Source organism: Triticum dicoccoides, chromosome 5B (genome assembly GCF_002162155.2).
Source record: "Triticum dicoccoides isolate Atlit2015 ecotype Zavitan chromosome 5B, WEW_v2.0, whole genome shotgun sequence".
NCBI lineage: Eukaryota > Viridiplantae > Streptophyta > Magnoliopsida > Poales > Poaceae > Triticum > Triticum dicoccoides.
In genome coordinates this window covers 22,177,905-22,188,608 of record NC_041389.1, presented here as the reverse complement: position 1 = coordinate 22,188,608, position 10,704 = coordinate 22,177,905, and positions in this window count along the sequence as shown.

Here is a 10,704-nt window from a genome sequence, read left to right as displayed (position 1 = left end):
TACATGCGCGTGGCCCATGCATATGCATGCAGGGGTGGTGTGCTATTTGAATAAGCAACGCACATCCTTGACATGACACGTGCCTCGCGAACCACACACACGGGCGGGAACGTCGAGGACCGGCTGCGTCTGTTCCGGAGATAGAATCTTCGATGGGTGATCCCGTGACAGAACGGGCCTAGACTTGGTCTGTCATCTCGCGATGACATGCACTAATACGGAGAAGCAGTTATTCACTGTGGACTACACCCTCTCGATGCCGAATAATGCCCTAGACTGCCGGGGCCACCGGATGGGTGCTCGATATGGAGACCGCTCGAGGGAGGGGGGAGGGCACCCCTACATACGCATGGCCCATGCATATGCATGCAGGGGTGGTGTGCTATTTCAATAAGCAACACACGTCCTTGACGTGGCACGTGCCTCAGAAACCACACACACGGGTGGGAACATCGAGGACCGGCTGCGTTCGTCCCCGAGACAGAATCTTCGGTGGGGGATCCCGTGACATAACGGGCCTAGACATGCACTAACATGAAGAAGCAGTTATTCCCCATGGCCTACCCGCTCTAGGTGCCGAACAACACCCTAGACCGCCGGGGCCACCGGAGGGGTGCCTGTCTCTAGAACCGGACGAGGCTAATCCGAAGTAGAAAACACAAGACGGTAATTATTATGTGCTAAGGTTGTTTGCCAAGTGTCTGTGTCAAAACCGGCGGATCTCGGGTAGGGGGTCCCGAACTGTGCGTCTAGGCGGATGGTAACAGGAGACAAGGGACACGATGTTTTTCCCAGGTTCGGGCCCTCTTGATGGAGGTAAAACCCTACGCCCTGCTTGATTAATATTGATTGTGTGTGTTACAAGAGTGGATCTACCACGAGATCAAGGAGGCTAAACCCTAGAAGCTAGCCTATGGTATGATTGTTGTTCGTCCTATGGACTAAGGCCATCCGATTTATATAGACACCGGAGAGGGCTAGGGTTAAACAGAGTCGGTTACAAAGGTAGGAAATCTACATATCCGTATCGCCAAGCTTGCCTTCCACGCCAAGGAAAGTCCCATCCGGACACGGGATGAAGTCTTCAATCTTGTATCTTCATAGTCTTGGAGTCCGGCCGACGATGATAGTTCAGCTATCCGGACACCCCTAGTCCGTAACTCCCTCAGTAGCCCCTGAACCAGGCTTCAATGACGACGAGTCCGGCGCGCATATTGTCTTCGGCATTGCAAGGCGGGTTCCTCCTCTGAATAATTTATAGAAGATCGTGAACACCAGGATAGTGTCCGGCTCTGCAAAAATAAATTCCATGTACCACCGTAGAGAGAATAATATTACACAAGATCAATCTGCTGACGTATTCTGCGGCGTGACGTCACACCACTTCCCAGCCTTTACTCAAATTGTTTTTATTGTTCCACCTCAGCGTGTTTAGCGAAGAGGTTTCCTTGGCATGTCTTGTCTAAGCAGAGATCGTGTTCCCCTTATTCCGGGATTCCCATCAATATGGACGTGGGTAACCCAACCGCGCCATTGATTGTGACGCTTGGGAGATAAGCGAGTTTTACCAGGCCGGTGGGGACGCATGTTTCTGTCCGCCCATATAAGGGGATAAAGATCCAACCCTTTTACCTGCGCCTTCTTCCTCCTTGGCTTATCCATCTCCGCGAACTCGAGCTCCAGCGCCCAAGTCTGCACTTATCACCTCAACCTTCTCCAACTATGTCCGGAGCGGGAGGCAAGTGGATGGCCTCCTCCGTCACGGAGGGGCAGATCCAGAAGCTGCACGACGCCGGATACTTGTCCAGCGACATCGCGCACCGGCTCCCTGACGAGGGAGAGCTCATCCCCACCCCCAGGCCCCATGAGAGGGTAGTGTTTCTTCCCCATTTCCTCCGTGGACTGGGCTTCCCACTTCATCCCTTCGTCCGGGGGCTCATGTTCTACTATGGCCTGGATTTCCATGATCTGGCCCCGAATTTCATCCTCAACATCTCGGCGTTTATCGTCGTGTGCGAGGCCTTCCTCTACATCCAGCCTCACTTCGGCTTGTGGCTCAAGACCTTCAGTGTCAAGCCGAAGGTTGTGAAGGGCAGCCAAGTGGAGTGCGGAGGCGCCTTGGTGGGCCGGATGTCGCACGTTACGTGGCTGGAGGGCACTTTCGTTGAAACCATCAAGGGGTGGCAATCGGGGTGGTTCTACATCACCGAGCCGCGTGACGCCGATTGGGCGGCGGCCCCTGAATTCAGATCCGGCATCCCTACACGGCTCACCTCCTGGAAAGAGAGTGTCCGGATCTGGGGGGATTCGGAGGAGCTGATCGAACTCCAAGCCTGTATCCAGAAGCTGGTGGACAAGAAGCTCAAGCTTGTCAACGTAGTCTAGGTCATGCTCATCTGCCGGATTCTCCCGTGCCAACGACGGGGCTTCAACATGTGGGAGTTCGATCCGGCGCAGCACCAGACCCTGAGCGGGCTCTTCGACACTACATACGAAGATGTCTGGAAGGTGCTGTTCAAGGGCGCCGAGGTTCCCGGATCGGCTACCGAAGATCGCGGATTCCGCTCGCAGCGTCCAGCTGACGAGGTAAGTGATTTTGCCACTTGTTTTCCATAGTTTGACTCTATGCGGGATCTAAACTCCCTTTACCTTTGACAGGACTGGCTGGCGAAGGCCGAATGGACTATCTGTCCGGCCCCATTGCCAGAGGACCCAGTGGACGCCCGCCTAACGGGGCTGCTGGCTCCGGCACCCCACGTGGTGCCGGAGAAGAAGGCCAAGAAGAAGGCCACATGGACTCAGAAGAGTTCCCGTTTTTAGGTGCTATCGAATGATGAATCCGAGGCTGACTCCTCCCACCAAGGCGAGGAGGAGAAGAAGAAAGCCTCTCCCCCCTGCGGGGGGTGGGAAGAAAACGAAGGCCTCCCCAACAAGGGAGGCCGAAGGGTCCAAGAAGGGAAAAACTCTTCCCCCGGACTGCTCCGCCAACGCCAGTGACAACAACGAGGACTGGCCTCCAAGGGCCAAGCCCCTGGCGAGATCGTAAGAATCCGGACTCCCGGATAACTTCAAGATTTTTTCTTTTCGCCACATAATGTCTTTCTAATGTGGCATACAACCCGGCAGTCCGCCCAAGGATGATATTCCCGTTTCGTCTAGCGGGTCCTTGGGTGCGTCGGATATGGATTTCCTTCCGACTGCCTCCACCCCCCGTGCCGCGGACGACACCGAGGTGGGATCCTAGGAACGGACCCACCAGGAGGAGGAGGCCCCGGAGGTCTCACAGGACACCCTCCCGGACTTTGCACCGGACTCAGCCCCGGAGGCCACAGTGGCTCCGGAGTCCAGCGGGCGACCCCTTCGTAAGAAGGGCAAGACCGCGACGCCGGGTGCCTCCGTCCAACCAGAGGTGCCGGATAATTTGCTGGAGGCGCTCAACGGTGCCTCCATCAAAGAGGAACACCGCACTGTTATGAGTGCGGTGATTCAGAAGGTTTAGCTCGCCAAGAGCGGGATGACCGAAGCCTGCAGCAGCCTTCTAACAGGCTTTGAGGTAAGAATTTCAATATATGTAAAATGGTACCGCATAGACAGTAGCCCCTGATGCTCGGTTCGGTGTTCGGAAAGAAAAGCCAGACTAAGGATCTTTAGAAAGATAAACGCAGGAGTCATAAAAAATATGTCAATATGGGATTGCAGGCTGTGCTGCTGACCTCCGCCGCACTGACTGCGGAGGTCAATACTTTGAAGGAAAACCTCGAGCGGTCCGAGAACGAGCTCGGCCATGCCAAGAAGCAGCTCGAGGAAAAAGAAGGTGAGTAATAACTTATGAAAATTGTACCTTACAGAAAAGGATTTGGTTGCAAGAAAAATGATAAGGATAACGTGGGTATTGTAGGGGCCACTAACAAGGTGGCGACCCTGAAGGAGGCGGTAGCCGCGGCCGAACGCAATGCGGCCGCGGAGCGGACCGAGCGAGAGAAGCAGGAGGTGCGGGTGGCGGAGGTACAGCAAGAGCTCCAGGATCTCGTGAAAAAACATGAGAGCTTGGAGCGTGACTCAAAGACTCGAGAGTCTGAGCTTGCAACGGCTCTTGAGAGTGCCAAAGCCGCTAAGGCCGAAGCCTACAAGGCCCTCCAGGAGATTGATGCGGTGAAGAAAATAGCAGCGGGTAAGGCATTTTTCATGCAAAGTAAGCATGTGAGTGTTAATTACCTGTTGCTTACCCGAATTCGGAGCTCTCCAGGAGCGTTTGCAGATCTTCCTCGCAGCGTGTCCGAGGAGGGGAGCTCGACGGAGAAGGTCTTCTGGTCTCAGTATGCTGAGGCCGAACATTCTACTGGGCCGAGGAGGGGAGCTCGACGGAGAAGGTCTTCTGGTCTCAGTATGCTGAGGCCGGACATCCGGTGCCCCTTAGCGACCAGCTGAAGCAGCTGGTCGAGCTCCACAAGGCGGCCGAACAGGCCATGAAGGGCCTCATAGTTCGGCTGTGGCCTAAGGAGGCCATGCCTGGGAGCTACTTCGGCCTGGTGCGGCGGCTGGTGGATGCGTGCCCGTGGGTTGAAGTCATCAAGCATTCCGCTTGTATTGAGGGTGCCCGTCGGGCCCTTGCCCGCGCAAAGGTGCACTGGGGTAAGATGGATGCCCAGAAGCTTGTGACGGACCCGCCACCAGAGGGCAAGGAGCATCGAACGCCCGAGATGTATTATAAGAGTGTGCTGAAGGGCGCCCGCACTATTGTGGGTGAGTGCTCGAAAGATGTAATATTTGAGTAGACTCACATTTTGTTATCCTGTGCGCTGAAAACTTAGTTCATATGCGCTAAGCAACGCTTGTTAATTTAAAATATTACCTTCTATGCTGCTGTTTATCAAATCTGAGAGATGGCAAGTTGTCGTCTTCATCCCCCATGCCACGAGTGCTGGGGTGTTCGGGATAAACTTGAGTGCTCTTTTTCCCATTTTTGGGTCCATCTAGGAGGCGCTCAACACAGCGAACAAGGCAACCGGACTTATAATGCTTGAACACTCTCACTTAGCCATAGGATTCTATAATTTTAAATTTCGGCGAAGCCCCTAGTCTTTGGAAGGCCGAATTTGGGGCGCTATCCACGCCTTGGCCGGATAGTATACGACTCCTCGCTCTAAGCGGCATAAGTCTTTAAGGACTCGCAAAAAACCTCTCGAACAGCGACCGGCTCTCGCCTCATCATGACGGTCAGTTTTAGCTTTCTCCACTGAGGCGTTAACCCAGCTCAACTGGGGCGCAATCGCAATGGTTCTCCAAGTGCTATCTTAGCCGATATAACGGAACGTAAGGTACCAAAACATGGGAGCCGGGCAAACCGAACTATTGACCCAAGACATGATTCGGAGCCGATGCATATAGTGCTATAAGTTTGGGGTGCCGCACTTGTGAAAGTGTTCGGACTCATCACACCATAATGCGGGAAACATAAGCCCCTGGTGTATATTAGCCGTACCAAAGTGTACGGGTGCAACATGCCGTGAATGAACATATGTATGAAAAAGAAATACAATTATAAGCAAAAAGGTGCTGCATTGTTTTATTCAGTAAGTGCTGCTACGAATGCAGAATGATACAAATAGTGCGATAAACAAGGGATGGGACTATTAAACATGTCCCCCTCCAGGGGTAGGCTGCAGATTGGTGTAAAAAATGCTCGTAATGGAGACCACCTGTATATTCGTTGTAGCCTTTATCCTTCCCTGGCTGTTGCATCATGAGTTCGGCAGGTCTGCTGCTGGACAGGGCCTCTGACAAACGGAGTCCTGTGGGTAAAAAATAAAAGGTAAAAAGAAAAGAAAAAAGAACGACACACTTGAGAGCCCCTGGTGTGGTTGAGCCGCAGTCTGGGTTTATCGTGGTCGTGCCCCTCTCCCCATGCCCATGGTATCTTCAGAGCGTAATGGTGTACGTGAAGGACCTGCTTTGACGTTTCGCAGGAGCTGGGGTTGGGGCCGCACTGCTACGCGTGCTCGGAACGTGCCAGGTGGTCTTGTTGTAAGTTACTCCGGGCGCGCTTAGCTGTGTCCGGCCGCTTAACGGCCGGACTCTAGAATTGCCTTAAGAGGCTGCATTCCACTTCTGCCGCGAGAGCCGCTGTATGTTCCTCCGTGCGGAGAGAACGTTCAGTGTTTCCGTTAACCGTGATGACTCCTCGGGGGCCTGGCATCTTGAGCTTGAGGTATGCGTAGTGCGGCACCGCGTTGAACTTTGCAAATGCGGTACGTCCGAGCAAGGCATGATAGCCGCTGAGGAACGGGACTATGTCGAAGATTAACTCCTCGCTTCGGAAGTTATCCGGGGATCCGAAGACCACTTCCAGTGTAATTGAGCCTGTGCAATTGGCTTCTACACCTGGTATGACGCCTTTAAAGGTCGTTTTGGTAGGTTTAATCCTTGAGGGGTCTATGCCCATTTTGCACACTGTATCCTGGTAAAGCAGGTTCAGGCTGCTGCCGCCGTCCATCAGGACTCTGGTTAGGTGAAATCCATTGACGATTGGGTCTAAGACCAGTGCGGCGAATCCGCCGTGGCGGATGCTTGTGGGGTGGTCCCTTCGGTCAAAAGTGATCGGGTAGGAGGACCATGGATTGAACTTCGGGGCAACTGGCTCCATCGCGTAGACATCCCTGAGTGCATGCTTCCGCTCCCTTTTGGGTATGTGCGTTGCGTATATCATGTTCACCGTCCGCACCTGTGGGGGGAAACCCTTCTGTCCTCTATTGTTCGGCGGTTGGGTCTCGTCCTCGTCATCGCTATGCATCCCCTTGTCATTGTTTTCGGCAATTAACTTGCCTGCCTGCTTGAATACCCAACAGTCCCTGTTAGTGGGGTTAGCTGGCTTTTCGAGGGTGCCGTGTATCTGGCACAAGCGGTCGAGTATTCGGTCCAAATTGGACGGACCCGGAGTAGTTCTTTTGAATGGCTTTTTCCGCTGACCGGGTTTAGAGCCTCTGAATCCGGCATTGACTGCCGTATCCTCAATATTGTCGCCGTTAATGTGACGTTTGTTTTTGTTACGACGCGGCCTGCCATTTCGGTCCTTGAAGTCCGGACTGCCAGAATTTTTGCTGAGGTTGTTGCTGCGTGCTAGCCAGCTGTCCTCACCCGTGCAGAAGCGGGTCATGAGTGATGTGAGGGCTGCCATGGATTTCGGCTTTTCCTGTCCCATGTGCCGGGCAATCCACTCGTCGCGGATGTTATGCTTGAAGGCCGCGAGGGCCTCCGCATCCGGACAGTCGATGATTTGGTTTTTCTTGGTTAAGAACCGTGCCTAGAATTGTCTGGCCGATTCGTCTTGCTGCTGAATTATGTGGCTTAGGTCATCAGCGTCTGGTGGTCGCACATAAGTGCCCTGGAAGTTATTGAGGAATGCGGCTTCCAGGTCCTCCCAACTCCCAATTGACTCTGCTGGCAAGCTGTTGAGCCAATGCCGGGCTGGTCCTTTAAGCTTGAGGGGGAGGTATTTGATGGCGTGAAGATCGTCACCAAGGGCCATGTGGATGTGAAGGAGATAGTCTTCGATCCAAACCGCGGGGTCTGTTGTGCCATCATAGGATTCAATATTGACGGGTTTAAACCGTTTCGGGATTTGATGATCCATTACTTCATCTGTGAAGCATAGTGGGTGTGCGGCGCCTCTGTACTGGGCGATATCACGACGGAGCTCAAGGGAGCTTGGTCTATTTTGTTCGGCCCGGCCGGACTTACTGTGTCCGGTGCGACAGTTGTCGTCACGTATCGTGGGATGCCCACGTGATCCATAGATCGATCTTGATTGTCTTGCCTTATCCTCCAATATATCTCGCAAGTCCGGAGTGTTCCCCTGTGGCCGTGTGCTTTTCGAGCGATGCCAGGGTACGGGTCTAGTAAAGGGCCTAGAGGCCTCTCTATCGCGACCACGGGGTGGTCGGTCAGCCGTATTGTCTCCTGGTGATGCGGGTTCGTAAGCATCCTCCTTAATCGGGGGAGCAGCTTGCGTTTAGGGTAGCTTTTGGAGGGGCGTTCGAGCTCATGCTCTTCGGCCGCGAGGACTTCAGTCCATCTGTCGGCTAGCAGATCCTGATCAGCTCTAAGCTGTTGCTGCTTTTTCTTGAGGCTGTTCACCGTGGCCATAAGCCTACGTTTAAAACGCTCTTGTTCGACGAGATCCTCAGGCACGACGAATTCGTCATCGTCGAGGCTCACTTCATCTCTGGAGGGAGGCGTATAATCCTCTGCCTCTTCTTCTGCCGCTCCTTCATAAGGGCTGGCGTCTCCGTCCTCCTGCGCTGCATCTTGCTGGAGTGGGTTGTCTTCGGCACTGTCCGGTGTATTATTGTCTCCGGTGCCGGAGTCTTCATTCTTGCTGTGGCGGGATTTAGAGCGGCGCCGCTGACGCCGGCGCTTGGGCTGCTTTTTGGAGGGGTCATCCTCCTCTGTTCCTTCGCCATTCCCATCTTCTGGGATATCCACCATGTATATGTCATATGATGAGGTGGCTGTCCAGTGCCCAGTAGGCGCTGGTTCTTGGTCGTCTCCGGTATCGTCGTCCATACCGTCGATGTCCTCGGAGTCGTAGTCTAGCATGTCGGTTAAATCGTCGACAACGGCTACCCAGTGGGTGGTGGGTGGGCTTTGAATTTCTTCGTCATCCGCATCCCAACCGTCCTGACCGCAGTCCGGTGAGGGCTCTCCTGATAACGAGAGATACTTTAGAGAACTCAAGATGTCACCGAAAGGTGAGTGTTGAAAGATGTCCGCCGCGGTGAACTCCATGATCGGCGCCCAATCAGAGTCACGAGCTTTATGACGGACAAAGTCAGTGTTCGGCTCTATCACCGTAGAGGTTGCAGCCCCCGAGGCGGTGTCTAGGCATCCATCCTCGATATGCGCAGCTGGTTCCGAATTGAAGATCGGAGCGGTTTCGAGTGCGGCCTCCAGGGTACTGTCCGGCTGCAGAGCTAAATCATGCTCACCGCGACAGTGCGGCACGCTCGGCAGTGGCTCTAATCCATCGAGGATCAAGTCCCCGCGGATGTCAGCCGTGAAGTTCAAACTTCCAAATCTGACCTGACGGCCAGGGGCGTAGCTTTCTATCTGCTCCAGTTGGCCAAGCGAATTGGCCCGCAGTGCAAAGCCGCCAAATACGAAGATCTGTCCGGGGAGAAAGGTCTCACCCTGGACTGCGTCGTTGATGATGGTCGAAGAAGCCATTGAGCCTATCGATGACGACACAGAGGAACTCTCAATGAAAGCACCAATGTCGGTGTCAAAACCGGCGGATCTCGGGTAGGGGGTCCCGAACTGTGCGTCTAGGCGGATGGTAACATGAGACAAGGGACACGATGTTTTACCCAGGTCTGGGCCCTCTTGATGGAGGTAAAACCCTATGTCCTGCTTGATTAATATTGACGATGTGTGTTACAAGAGTGGATCTACCACGAGATCAAGGAGGCTAAACCCTAGAAGCTAGCCTATGGTATGATTGTTGTTCGTCCTATGGACTAAGGCCAACCGGTTTATATAGACGCCGGAGAGGGCTAGGGTTACACAGAGTCGGTTACAAAGGTAGGAAATCTACATATCTGGATCGCCAAGCTTGCCTTCCACGCCAAGGAAAGTCCCATACAGACACGGGACGAAGTCTTCAATCTTGTATCTTCATAGTCTTGGAGTCCGGCCGATGATGATAGTTCGCCTATCCGGACATCCCCTAGTCCGGAACTCCCTCACCAAGCATGAAAGAAAACAAAAAAAAAGTATAATACATATTATTGAGAATGCACAAGAAGGAAATAGATCTAGGTGGATGCTTTACTGAGAGCTGCTCTCGGAACAGGTGGCAATTACCGAGAACCGGGAATTGACCCTCGATAACCACTGCTCTAATTTTTTTACCTTCTCTTTTTGTCTTTTTTTGCACTATCTTTTTTGTATCTCATATTTCATATGCTTTTACAACCAAAGTTTATAAATTCCATGACTTTTGATGATTTTTTTCAAAACTCAACTTTAAAGAGTGTAAAGTAAAAAACATGAGAAGAAGCAGTTTTTGACCGTGGCCTGCCCCCTCTCTCAGTGCCGGTCAACTTCCTAGACCATCGGGGCCACCAGATAGCCCATGCATATACGTGCGATGTCGTCCTTTGAGAGCACAAGAAGTTTCGAGGCCAACAGAGCAACAGGACCCGCACTTGCTGCACAAACCGGACACATTCCCTCTCGATACCCATAGACTATCTCAAAAAACGTGCCTAGACTTGTTCTGTCATCTCGCGATGACATGCACTAACACGGAGAAGCAGTTATTCACGAAGGACTACACCCTCTCGGTGCCGAATAACACCCTAGACCGCCGGGGCCACCGGATCGGTCCTCGATATGGAGACCGCCCGAGGGGGGGGGAGGGCACCCGTACATGCGCGTGGCCCATGCATATGCATACAGAGGCGGTGTGCTATTCAAATAAGCAACGCACGTCCTTGACGTGGCACGTGCCTCAGAAACCACACACACGGGCGGGAACGTCGAGGACAGGCTGCGCTCGTCCCCGAGACAGAGTCTTCGGTGGGCGATCCCGTGACAGAATGGGCCTAGACTTGGTCTGTCATCTCACGATGACATGCACTAACACGGAGAAGCAGTTATTCACCATAGACTACACCCTCTCGGTGCCGAATAATGCCCTGGACCGCC